Consider the following 14,285-nt stretch of genomic DNA (forward strand, 5'->3'; position numbering starts at 1 on the left):
TGCAATTCTGTACCCAGAACATTAGTTACACAGATATTAAGTGAATTCCTTATCCGTGATGTTATTGTTCTCATAGTTATATTGACATTCTCTGTTCTTTCTGTGGGACAACAGTACCACAGAAAGTACCTTAAAGTACCTTTAAATCCTTATCATGTGTTTACTGAACCTGCACACATAGAGCCCTATTCTCTGAGCTTCTTGAAGTGCTGGTATATAAGTTCACATCCAGGAAAATCTTTCCTGCTTTTGCTGTGGCTTTAGTCATGGTCTACTATTTTGAGAGCCACTCTCCACTTCCTTAATAAAACATACCAGGAAGATATTTCACTCTAATGTATCTTATTACTTCCCTCTTTCTAACAGTGTTGCAGAATGCCATAGTCAGGACTCTGACAGTGTGCTGCCTACATGAAGGGAAATCAAATATTTTTTTTATTAAAAACAAGTTTTTTCATCCTCCAAGAAGTCTCTAGTATAATGTGTCCTTCAAAGCAGCAGTAATCAATACAGAACACTTCTCATGTGAGTGTGTATCAGAAATATACTGTTCCAGTTAGGAGGATTTACTAGAATTTGCTAATACTGAATGTCTCAATTTGTATCATTGCTTGACATTTTAATTTCTCTTTATTTTATAATTCGTAATTAATTTATTCACATATTTTATTTGCCTTTTGAAAATTTAAATATTGTGCAAAATCTTCTATTTGTAATTTGTGTGCTTATATTTGGTAATCACACCTGTAATGAAGCACATAATTACTATGTCTTTCTTGGTCTGAATGGCTTCATCTGAAGGTAAGAGCAAGTTCAGTAATTTATAAAGTGTTTTTCAGGATGTGCTTCAGTGTTGGGACAGAACATTCAGTATTTATCTATTCCTTTCTATCGTGATGTTTTAGTGCTAGAGCAAACAAATGGCTCTGAAATAAAGAGGACATGCTTGTCTGATCCATGTGGGCATTTGTTAGCCTTTGAGTTTGGGGACTTTTTGGTATCTTTAATAATGAGTAGTTAAAGCAGTGGTTCACAAAGTGCAGTCTCCGATGACGAACATTATCAACATCCAAGATGTTAGACATGTAGACGCTCAGGTCCGGTCTCCCTCTGTAACTGGAATCAGTCCTCTGGCCTGAATTAACCTCTGCGTAATTCTGATGCAGGCTAATGATTAAGTACGGCTCCTGCCTGCTCCAGTTGTTTGGGATCCACGTGAAGACCTAACTGAACAGCTGTCTGTGGGGAGGCCTAGGTCCAGTCTGTGTATGCTCTTTGGTTGGTGGTTCAGTATCTGAAAGCCCCACAGGTCCAGATTAGTTGACTCTGTTAGTCTTCCTGTGGAGTTCCTGTATATGGGATATGCTCTTCTAGCTGGACTGCCTTATCTACCCTCCATGGGGGAGGAAGTGCCTGGCCTTCCAGAGACTTGAAGTGCCAGAGTGGGGAGATAGCCAGGTGGCTCCCACTCACTCAGAAGAGAAGGGGAGGGAAGAAAGAGTGGGGGACAGTGAGTAGGATATAAAGTGAATAAGTAAAAAAATTGTTTATTAAAAAAAAACCACTGCTTCATTACTTTGCTGTCAGTGTAGCCTGTGGACTAACAAGGAGCACTTGGTACTTTGTGAGTACTGTATGATGTCAAGCCAGACTTTAGGGTCAGACACGAGACCCTGCCTATTAGTAAAATCTGTCCATGATCTCTGTGTGTGCAAAAGTCTAAGAGTTTAGGGAGGTAGAGACTGGGAGTTTCCATCAGAAGAGGATATTTTATTCAGAGGCAATTGAGTATGTTTAACTAGAGCTCCATGCTACTTTACTGTTTGGCTAGCCCCTCAGCTACCTCTGGATTAAAAGGGCAAAAGAGAATCAAAACTTTTTCACTAAACTGTTCAAATTATATAAGGGCTCACTGTGTCAATATGATATGATGGAAAGAGAACAGTTGTTTGAATAGAAGACCTGTAATATAGGTAGTAAACCATCTATAGGCTGTAGGTATATGTATACCTAGACTTACATATGTATATGCGTGCGTACTGTGTGTGTTCTGTCTAGCGATGATAAAGTATCCAGCAATGTTCTTGACACAGACGTAATTTTGAAGTCTCTTAATTTTTTAAATTTGCTTTGCAGTCTCAAAACTATACTGGGCATCCTTCCCTCTTAATCTCTCTTCTACCTTTGAATTTAATTTTCAGTAACATAACTGTTGTAGAGAAATCTCTTGAAAAGTGAAGGAAGCTGTACAGATCAGGGGTTATTTGTCTCACATTGCAGTGGGAGTTTTGCCATACTGGGGTACTAAAGAACAAGTGACACGCCTTTGAGGAAAGCGATGAACTTCACCTCCTTCCAAGGCTTTTACTCTTATATATCAATCAGGGATGAACCCTGTTTCCAGGCAGAAAAGTCGCTGATCAAATAAAACCTTATTTGTCAAAAATAATTTTATCATGGAAACATATGAGCAGTAAGGGATTTAAAAAAAAAACCTTTTGAAATCTTTACAACACCCCCATATGTAAATAGGTCTGTCACTCCTGTGTTTGTCCACAGCCCCAGCTCCAGATGAACCAGGGTAGTGTGTGGTGGCAGGAACAGCTGACTCATTAGTAGAGAGCAGTGAAAGGTAATTAACCCTGGGAAAAGTACAGCTGCCATGCGGGCTGTTCCTTTCTGTAGGATCTGATTAGAAATTAGTGTTAAACCACTGATTCTTTTTTTAAAGACTATCGTTGGTAATTCCTTTCCCCTCTCAGGTGTGCTCCTAGAAAAGGTTCTCAAAAGTACTTATGTACAAAGGTCTCAAATAGACGCAATGTTTTCTCTTAATAGTGGGCACCTGTTTCTGTTGTTATAGGACAGTCTTTAACATAATGTATCTAGTTATCATATGTGATTCTACCTAGACTCTTATTCTGATACACAGTTTTCATGTTACTCTAAAGCAGGGGTTCTCAACCTTCCTAATGCTGCATCCTTTTAATACAGTTTCCCATGTTATGGTGACCCCCATCATAAAATCATTTTCATTACTACCTCATAACTGTAATTTTGCTACTGTTATTTAATTCGTAATGTTAATTGTTTTGGAGATAGAGGTTTGCCAAAAGATTCAAGACTCACAGGTTAAGAACCACTGCTATAAAGGGTTTTTTATGCAATAAACAAATGGTAGATAATTGCTATTTAACTAACTTTTCTCTTTTCTCCTTTCCATGTTTTCTCTGATGATGCCCCCTTTGTAGCCATGACATCTCTTCTGTTCAAATTCAGTAGCTGCTAGAAAAGGTAAGTGATGCCTATTTAAAATAAGACTTCCCCTCCAAAATGCCTCTCCAATTTCAGTGCCCTTCCAAAATATATGATAAGTTAAGAAAGTTGATTTTAGAAAACCAATAGAGATATTGTTATTTATTAATATTGGTACCAAGATTTGTGGCATCACACGTATGATAATGAGCTGTACTAGTACTAAAATATTAAGAATTCATGTAAGTGACTAGGAATTGTGGCTTACAGGACAGTTGCCTCCCTCCCAATTAGTACCTGAAACTTTGAGATGGGAAGAAAGGAAAGAGTAGTAGAATTATTCAGAGAGCTAGAGTTGGATAATGTTCAATCAAACCACATTGCCAGCTTTGAAGACAAAGGAGGCATAGTTAAGGAAAGTATCAACCTCCAGGAATGACCCTCATTGTCATCTTGTAGCTCCATGTTGTCGAGAATAAGGAACTGAGCTCTATCAAGCCAGGTTGCTGAGGAAATTGATTATCCCTTACAGTGTAGCATGACTTGGTTTCACACTGATAAGACCATAAAAAGACCCTGGGGCCTCCACAACTATAGAATAATAATAGGTCTTTCTTTAAAGCTATTAAGCTTATTAATATTTGTTAAAAAAATAAGAGAAAAGTAATAGAGTGAGCCAACCAATGGGCAGAATACATTCTACAGCTAGTAATGTAAATCCTAGGAAGACTCTTCTAGTTCTAAATGAAACAAATTCTTCGGAGGCCAAAATTGATACTGTAGGATTATTTATTTGGGAATATAAGTGATAATTATTGATACACAGTGACTTTATCTTCTATTTTGTAACACTTCAAAAATGCACCGTGTCATATTTCTATAAATATTGTAATTATGTCACTGAAAAACAAAGGAACACATGTTTTGTTGGCCCCTTCAGTGAGCCTGAGTGAACATGGGCTAGGGTAAGAAGAATATTCTCAAGAATCTGAAAATGATTATTTTGGGCTTACTTCAGTAGTAATGTACTGAGCACATACCATAGCCTTAAAATTGTTCCTAGGTGATACATCACTCCTTCCATGGACCTACCCAAGCCCAAGTAAAAGCAGACAGCCATGAGCAAGTAGAAGGCAAGGCAGAACCTCATTGTCAGAATTGCTGGACCATCAACATTCTCTTTCAATACAAGATTTTTGGGGATGCTGTCAATCATGACTGCAGGCAGATTTTGCAGTTCTTATCCTAAAGTTTTTTGGAAAGTTACAAATAAAATCAGCAAATTCAAGACATTTAATTTCAGCTAGTTAGTTTAACCATCTACTGTCTTTAACCCTTTTGCAGCTGCATAAAAATGTAGCTTTAACCCATTGACCAAACCAGTTTGACCACTGGCATCCTTTCAGGGGTCTTTGAGAACATTTTCTTATTTTCTTTAGGCTTCTCCAAATGTCCCAGGAAGCACAGTCTTCAGAATTTGTCTGAGCTGCCCTCATATCCACTGATTCCTCTGTCCCCTTCTCTCTTAGGACAGTCCAATCACATCAGGATCCTTGACTTGCTAATTTGTAATGAGGATGACAAGAGTAGTACCTTAAATTTCATTTTATACTCTTTGTTCCTCATGGGGCAATATGTATATTGCTGTGCAGTAACCGAGCCATATATTGAGCCATTGGTAGTATATTTGAGAAGAAAGATACTTACATGAAAATAATCGGTATGAAAGATTCAACTTTATAATGATAATAAAAATCCAAAGATTATTTCTCCAAAATCCATTAGTTCATTGGCCTCAACAACGAGGAGTCATGCCATTTTTCTTTTAGACTTCAGTAGATTCTCCCATTCCATTTTCATCATTAGACAATGAAGGCAAACGGCTTAGTTTTTCATCTTAATTCATACTTAAAGACTATTATGTAGATGTTAATGAAAACCAAACATTTACTTTTGATAAAAATATCAGACTTGCTAAAAATATTCTAAGGAACATCTTGAAAATTGTAAGGAAACTGGAAAATGTCCAAGGATATCAAAAATAATGTGTAACCATATATATAATGAAATAACCTAAAGAAATAAAATTCCCTTTGCATAATGAATAGCCTTGTTTTTTAATCAACAAGTGTTCTTTGAACTCCATTAAAAATGTTTTGACATTGTAAGGATGCTTAGTATAGATTTACTCAAAATAGCATATTTAGTTGTAACACAAGCTTTGAAATGAAGTGCTTAGTGTAACAAAACATGGTTTCCATAGTTACCACAGGAGAACAGAGAATAACTTTATTTCTTTGGAAGCCAGGAAGGGGCTTTAAAGAAAAGATTAAGCAAACAGATCCAGGCAGATTCATTATTTATGGTTCACATCTGATTGCCTTCTTAAAAGAATAAATTCTTGATATTATATGAAATTAGAGTGTTTTCACTAAAATCTAAGGGAGCACATTAAGAAATATCAACCTTCCTGTACTTCAGCCATTTCAAACTCAATTCCGAGTCAGAGAAAAGACTGGTGTAACAGGCAGCTGTCAGGTACATTTTTGTCCACGGTACTTTGTTGATAGCTGTGTCATAAACAAGTTGGTTAAAAGCTGCTTGAGGATGGTAGTAACTCATTGCTCATGGCAGATCAGGGGCCATAGGCAACTTTATTATTCATAATCAGTTGTGTCTTGATGGCATGCCTTACAGAAGGGACCTTGAAATCCATACTAGTGAAGGTGCCTTCAGTACTGCTGTCCTTGTTTTCTCTGAGTGTGGATGGAGGTCACTGTCACATTGTCCTCTGCTGCATCTAACCCAAGGAGTTTTTCAGTTTCCAGTTGAGACACAGGATGATGGGGTTTCCAGACTCTCAACCTTCGGCTCACCGGTCTTCAAAGCAGTTGTGATTAACAGGACTTTTGCAAAGTTTCTATGTAGTTACAAGGACAGTTTCAATCTTCTGTCATTTTTTTGCATTAGCTATGATTATGCTTTTACCACAAAAATGCATTTGTTTTAAAGGTAACAATACAGACTGGGAGAATAGCTTATGTTTCATCTATATTTATCAGCATTCACTGTACATTTGTGTCTTCATTACCAGGAAATATTAAGGGACATTGTGCCATCTATTCCTGTTTACAGTTTATTATGCAGAGATAGGAAACACTTAGCATGTAAAATGAATGTAGAAATTATTCCTGGATAGAAACACGGACATTTCCCACTCGTTGGCTCTTTCTCCTCCATCACCGGATCAGAGTGTAATTGTCAGTAATCAGGCCTGCTTGCTGCTGATAAAACCACTCTGAATGCTAGCAGCCTTCTTTGTGTGATGACTCAATTATTCCAGAAGTGCCTCATCAAATCTGCCCCATCAGCTGGGCTAATAAATAAGGAGAAGAAACTGGCCCCCCAAAGCAAATTATAAATCCATTTGCATTAACCATTTCGCTGGTCCATGATCTAGGCAGAAATAAGCATGGCAGATTGTGTTAAGCTTATTTGAATATGTTTATAATGTTTACAGCATGCAACTTTTTTCCCACAAGGTGTTGGAATTATCAGTCATGAATAGCATCTAAATGCAGTTATGTTAATTACCACATGGCTTTAAGCATCTTTCAGGGCTATTTTGTTGCTTAAATCAGGTAAAAAGTTAAATCATCTTGAGGGAGAAATAGAGGTCTTATATAAGGTACTGGAATTGTATCAGACTTTAAGGAAGGGTATTGTTATTTGTAAAGGGACTGGAAGTGCACAGATCAATACTAGAATACCTACTAGTGTGAGTATAAGCACTCTGTCTGAGGACTGTGGAAGCTACACTTACTTCATTCCTCTACATGACTTCAACCTCCAAGCACAAACAACCTGTTCTGCAAGCAAATCAAAGTGGCTTTAGATCTCCTTGCACTCAAGGTTTCTAGAAATGTTCTGTAGGATAGAGGTTTAACAGCTGGACCGCTAAAAGTCGACTAAATCTCTCAATGCTCATCAGTACATTACTTAGATACTACTTTATCCTTTTAAAGCGTCCAACTGTATTAAGTTTGGATATAAATCAGGGAAACATAAAGTATTGAAGTAGATGATGAAAGGCATTTGGGTAAATAATGTGAAATCTAAGTGAATATCCAGTAACTTAAAATTGGAAACAACCTCACATTGCCGTAGGACCGCTTTTCCATGTGGACCATGCCAGGCTCATAGAAGCTCCCGCTCTAATCAGACACCTGACTGTGGACGGCTTCTAAAGTACAGCTTATGGACGGCAAGCAGCACTTTTATTTGCCTAAAAATCTTGAATTAAACTCATACTTACATTCATTTGTTCCAGAAAACAAAGTGTATTATCTAATGCCAACCTGGAGAGCTCAGCAGAAGAAATTTGTTTCTAACAACATAACTATTATGTGGCAATAGACTCACAGAAATTGGATGCATCATCTCCTAAATAGAGAATTGTGTGCTATAATGGGAAAAAACCTACTCTGACGCTTATTGACTAGAACTGAAAAAAACAGAGAGACAAACACAAATGGTAACAGGAATTATGAGATGTAAAATGACAAATGGGAACTGGAGTCACCTTGTGTCTGCAGGTAGCCTTCAACATTATTATGCACACTATTAATATATACACAAGCATGCTAGTGTGCAGTATTAACAATGCAAGTATTTATATGCATATGATATAGTGCATCATTACACAAATTTTAGCTGTAACTTAAAACACTATATTGATTAATATAAAATATATCTTGATATTTAGAACTGCAAAGGACTTGCGTTACCTTTCCAAAGACTAGTAATAATGTGTGAAGCTGTTAAAAGTTGGAGCAGTGGACCGGACAGTAAAACTGAAAGACATGGTTAAAGCAGGACCTCAGAAACAGTGATGCAAAAGAAAATACGCTGGTATTTTTATGTGGACTTATTAAGGAAATAAATCTTTCTGACATTGAAATCTTTGGAAACTATATTTGAACTTGCCAGGCTTCTGGGAGGACTTGGGATTGCATTTCCTGACTAGACAGAGCAGGCTACTTTCCCAAGTAGGCAATGCCATAAGATCATTGCCACAAGGTCACTAACATGATGGTGAGCTCATGTTAGTCATACCACAATGATGGTAGTGGGGAGGTCATGGTAATTAGAACACATTGTCAGTGATGGTTATTTTGTGCTATGCCCCATTGGTGATAGTAGTGAGCTCATGTTAGAGCACATCGATGGTGTTGGTAAGTTAATATTATACCACATGGATAGTGGTGGTGAGGTCATGTCAGTTACAACACATTGGCAAATGGCATTGAGTTTATATTAAGCCAGAAGTTGTGTGTGGTACACACACACACAGTTTGAAAAATTCATTTGACCCTTTGCCAAACTTTTCACTTTACATTTAGTTTGGGAGGTTTAATAAATGTTACTTCCTTTGGAACTATAAATATGACTATCATTTTTTGTTTGGGGGACAGAGTTGACATATTGATCATCTTGATCCATTAATCTATAAGAACAAAATACCATCTCAAATGTTTGTATTTCTTTTCTTTGAAATAATGTAGCAAATTCATCATACTGCAACATATGTTTGCAGAAGTAGGTAGACATCCATGAAGCAGTTATTAAGGCTTGACATCCTCTGATTATTCATAAAAAGGGAAGTCATCACATGGACTAGTGGCTGATGACTTCGTGGAGCTAAGCTACCTGAACATCTGAGTCATTAATTAGAAAGACACTGTGTGGGCCACATCTTGGTTGCAATGTAATTTCACCTTTGAGGTTGCTGTTTCAGAAAAGTAGGAGCTTCCATGAAAGTGGTACAGGTAGCCCCGCTAGAAGTCCTTGGTCCTTGGTGAAGTCTCCAGGCCTGAGGGTCTTAACAATGTGCCTTCCCCATGGGGTATTATGCATTTAAATTGGGAAAAAGATGTTTTGTTTTGTTTTTTACAGAACATACAAAACAACTAAAGAGTAGCAAATAATAATTCTTAAAACCTGAGAGTGACATTTAGTAAGAGTGGGGGTTTAAAGGTGCCATGGATATGTGGGAAGAGAGGCGCCCAGGTTGCAGTGGGAGACCCCTGTTTGACTGTGGTGGGCTTCCACGGAGGAGCTGGGTGGAACTGTAGTGACAGACCCAGTGAGCCCCCGGAGAGGCCCTGCTTCCCATTTCTTTCACTCTGCTTCCCACATCCTGGGTCTTTGCGTGTCAAATCATATTCCTAAACTTATCTTTCCTCAGCACCCTCTGCACACTTCGCGAGCAGATCTCAGCTGTGCTGCCTCCGTTCCGGTCTCCAGGGAGGGAAGCCACAGCAGATGGGGTTAGGGCAGAGGGCTGACGCATCTGACAGCAAACGGCTAGGCTGCAGAGTAGAAGCTGTGAGCGTCAGGAAGCTCCTTCTCCCAGGAGACCCAACTAACCACTGAAGAAAGTTGAAAATGAGCCCTTTGAGAAACGCTATTAAAAGTAGTAAAAAATTGCGATTGTGCAGATGACGTGCTGCTGTGTGCTTATTCGGATGCTAATGAGTTTGACATTAGGGAACTCAGAGGCTTTACAGCTACTCCCTTATGTGATTCTGTTCTTTATTGGCAATCTTTGAGAAAATAAATGGAAAATGTATTGCTAATAAATACATAACACGATAGGGCATTAGACAGAAAGCCATTACTTTCAGGATTTAGAAAGAGCTTTGTTCACCACTATGACTGCTTCCAGGATCTTTTGTTTTAGGTTGGTGTGTGGCAAACAAAGGGAACTAGGCAGGTGGAAGGCTCCAGAACTCTTTATCAAGAGCACAGCAGAATGGGCCAAAAACGTTTCTTTAAAGTTGCAATCAAACACAGAATACGAATTTCCTAGCTGTGGTACTACTTTTCCATTCTTCTACTCGGGCAACTGTGTGGATTTGCTGCCTGCTTCTTCTGCACAGCCACAGTTGCTGACTTGAGTTATAAAAGCATCTGCTTTGTCTTTGGTCAAAGCTTGCAAGGAACAGGCATGTGTGGCTGAGAGGCTGCTGCTTCAGGACACTGCACTAGGTAAAAGGCCAGCGTCAGAAGTCTCCTGCAAGGAGGGTTGGAGACCTGTGACTTAAAATGTCAAAACTTGTAACCATGGGCATGCGTGCTCGTGGCATTGGTGCAGCAGGGCCCCCTCTAGGATGCTGAGTGCACTACACTGCTTTCAGTGTCTTTTTTCCCCCCACGCTGGAACCGAATAGAGGGGATGCAGCCTTGTATATTGTTATTTGGTGGTAAAATAAATGAAAAAACAGGTTGTTTCCCTGAAAAGTGAATTCAAACTCTAGCCATGGGATTAATAATATCATCTGCTGGCCCCTTTCAGAGCAGCTCAGGTAGCAAGGGAACATTTTGCAGCTTCTTCACTAGAGCTCAAAGAGGACCATGCCCTGACATCTTCCTTTTGATGGATGAGAGTAATAATAAAAGTCATCATAGGACTAGGGATAGAGCTCAGTGGTAAAGGGCTTGCCTACCATGCACAGGTCCTGGCTTCAATCCCTAATACTGCAAACATGAATCATAAAATTATTAGTAAGAATAATACAATTTTTAGTATGACAAGTTCATTCTGTTTGTATTGTGGCCAACCAAATTATAGGTAAAAGATGCCAACATGTCCTCTGTCATTCACTAAGGTTCTTTTAAATAAGCATTTTTCTGGTCCAGCCTCATAGGCTTTCTTTCTTTTACTTTTTCTCTCACTAGGATGAATTTCAAGATTTTCTACTAAATTGAACAAAAATATTGAGTCACTCTGAGGGGCCAGAGCAGGCAGTTGGCATGCCCAGGTTAACTGCAGAAAGAGTGGTGTGATCTCACTTTTATTTTTAAAAATTAAAGTAGATTGAAAGAAAAGTCATTTAATCAAAGAATATAAAGGCTTTTCTAGTCACCAGTGGTCACCTCTGTGCATTTGCTTTGAAATTCGCTGTTGCTGCTGAGTTTAGAATGATGATTTTTTTTTCAGTACAACCAACACTCAACTTACTGTTTTAACCGTTAAGTAACTCACATGCTCTAGGGCTGCAAACTGTTGTGTATCTAGTTACTGGTATTTGCCCTTACAGAAATGGTTAATGATTGAACAGATTTAAAAATCTAATGTATGTTCATTTGTATTAAAAATTGGTTAGGTTAAAGATACTTTAAAAATACAATTGTATAAGTATCCCAGATGACTTGCAGGGTTTTCTCCTACGAAAGTGAGAAATTTGATTGTCCATGAGACAAAGTCAATTCAAAATAATGTATGTCTTATGAAGAAACTATTTTCTAAAATTTGCCTGTTTTGCAGCAGATAAATTTCAAAATATGAGGAAGGGAAAATATCAAAGGCCTTTTAGATGTTAGTTGTCTTAAGTTATATTTAAATGAGGCATATTTTTAAAATACGCAAAAACATAAAGCTAGCAATGCATCCGACCCCATCCCATGTCACAAAACTGTGACTTTTAGGCCACAGTGCTGCAACTGTGCACACATACACTTGTTACCTGTGGGGAAAATAGAACTATTTGTTGCAGATATTTGGCAAGAGGATGTAAACATATGGCTCTGGTTTACATTCAACATTGCCACTTGTAGAAGTTTCTAGACAGACTCTACAATAGTGGCAGCCACTTGAAATCAGAGAGACAATGTAACGAAAGTCTCCACTATAAAGTATTTCCTCTTGCTACTGAAATTCTTGGGGATTCTAGAACGTTCTCTTTGCAAATTATCTCACCTGTGAGTAGCATGCACGAATGTGGTCCTTAGATAGAGCTATTGCCAAGAGTACAGTCTAATAAACTATACTGTCTGACAGCAGGCTGAATCTACTTCCCCCTTCCAGTTTGCTGTTTGGTAGAGAATTAAGGGACAAGAGAAAAAAGACCACTCGTAACTCTAAACTAGCATGCTATTCAACCTCTCCACTTTCTCTACAGAATCAAAGACTATACAATGATACACATGCAGATATAAAGAACTAGCATCAATAATTGGGTGCCTTAAATAAGTGGGAATTAGAAAAAACTGATAAAAGTCACTATGGGGTGCTATGTGAAATCGTTTTGCTAAAGTTTACACTTCTAAAGGTTGACACAGAACATGCTTCTGTTCATTCTCAGCAATCAATAAATGCATAGAAAACAGAATAAAAGAAAGTTAAGAATAGAGAAATATAGACAAAGTCTAGCTCCGCATCTCTCACCACAAGTCAGCACCTTCCTCTATTTAATATAGCAGCTCATTTCTTCACAACTTTCCTTCTTTAAAGTAAACATCTAGGCTACCATTTTATACTGACCCACAGGTGCATTTAGAACAGACTAGCATCATTTTAAAAAGGACAATTAATACTGGCCTCTTTGTCCTCAAGCTAGACAAATTTTATTCTGATAAACTGTCATTACCTAGTGAATTTATTTTCTTGAGTTCTAGGCCTTTTCTAGTTTCCTAGGTTTCTCTTTTTTTAGTTTTCTAAATTTCACTTCTGACAAGGGAAGTATCCACCAGGGATACACAGCATCTCAGGGAGAAGGCCAAGGACTGTCCTGCATAACACAGTAGCCTCTCCATTTTGCAACAAACTTCTCGGGATTGAATGAACCTGTTGTGAGCTGGGGCTGGCTGTAGGTCAGAAGAAAGGCACGTGCCTGGCAAATGCAAGGCCCTGAATTCAATCCCCAGTACCACTGTAAATAGAAAAGTTAGAGTTGACATTCCACAATAATAATGGAATATATCCAATGATGTAATATAGTAAAATATTGTCATTTTAGACATGCCAGGAAAGAAACACAGTGAGCCTTGGTTAAGAAGTAAAAGAAACTCAAACACATCTTGATTGATAAAATGCTTTTTGCACAAGTATGAGGACAAGAACTTGATCCCCAATACCTAAGTAAAATACCATGCATAGCAGTGTGCACTTATAAACTTAGTACTGGAGAGATGGAGACAAGAAGGTCCTAAAACTCATTAGTCTGCCAGTCTGCCTGTACCTGAGAGCCCCAAGTCATTGTCTCAGAAAATAAGATGGACGTCTACTAAGGAGGACACCTAAGGTCGACGTCAGGCTTCACACACACATATGTGCACACACATCCACATACGCATGTGCACTCATCCACATGCAGCAACTCCCCAGTAAATAAAACACACAAATAAAAACAGAAAGCAAAAACTTTAAAAGAAGGGTAATGAACAGTGGATATATGGGGAAATCTCTTCAAAATAAAAGTCCCTGTTTGAGGTAACTGTTGGCACAATGTTAACTGTGTAAGAGTTTTCAGAAATTACCTCAAACCAAAGTTACTAGAATGACTTTTCCACATGTTATGAACCTGCTCTTCTCCAAAGAACCAGAGTGTCATAGGGTTCTACATAGATCTCTGTTGAAGAAAAGGCAAAGTGTAAGTGCAATTGAGTTTATAAATTCTGTGTGATGTTCCTAGAACCTTGTCTTCTCAGAAGACAGCCTGGGACTTGCTTTCAACTCCATAGTAGGGCTCAGATTTCTGCACCAGAGTGTTGAGGGAGAGGTCTATGTTTTTGCCTGTGATATAGCAAACGCCAATAAAAAAAAAAAAGCGGTCAAGTACAGTAGCTAGGAAACTGCTCATACATCTCTGTAAAGGCCTGTAAGCAAGCAAAGATGCTAAACAGCGTCTGTCATCAGTCAGCTAAATAGACGTCATCGGTTTTCCTGCTTCATTGGTTATCGGCTTATTCCTCCCTCTGATTCTTCTGTATCCTCTATGAAACGTTGTTTATTAACATTCTTTATTTCATTAGTGTTTTCTATACTTGCCATTTGTTCAGACATTTGCTCAGCTATCCAGAAGACCATGTACACCAGGAAGCCTTTTGCAAAAGTTTCCCTGTTGATTTATGTTAGATTCTGGACAGGAACTACCTTTTTTCCTGCTGTAATATTTCACATGGTACATGGGAACTACAAATTACACTGAACTCCCCCCTGTTTGTTTGTTGGTTTATTGACACAGGGT

At 38.3% G+C, this 14,285-nt stretch overlaps 1 protein-coding gene across 1 annotated transcript in view; it reads left to right on the forward strand.

The window, feature by feature from the left end:
* St18 (ST18 C2H2C-type zinc finger transcription factor) overlaps nt 1-14,285 on the forward strand; it is a 112,330-nt gene that overhangs the window by 11,708 nt on the left and 86,337 nt on the right. The window contains exon 2 of the mRNA XM_032906474.1: nt 3,252-3,294. The gene's annotated coding sequence lies outside the window, so the exon portion shown is untranslated. The remainder of the gene's footprint in view (nt 1-3,251; nt 3,295-14,285) is intronic.

This window comes from Rattus rattus, chromosome 1 (assembly GCF_011064425.1).
Source record: "Rattus rattus isolate New Zealand chromosome 1, Rrattus_CSIRO_v1, whole genome shotgun sequence".
Lineage (NCBI taxonomy): Eukaryota > Metazoa > Chordata > Mammalia > Rodentia > Muridae > Rattus > Rattus rattus.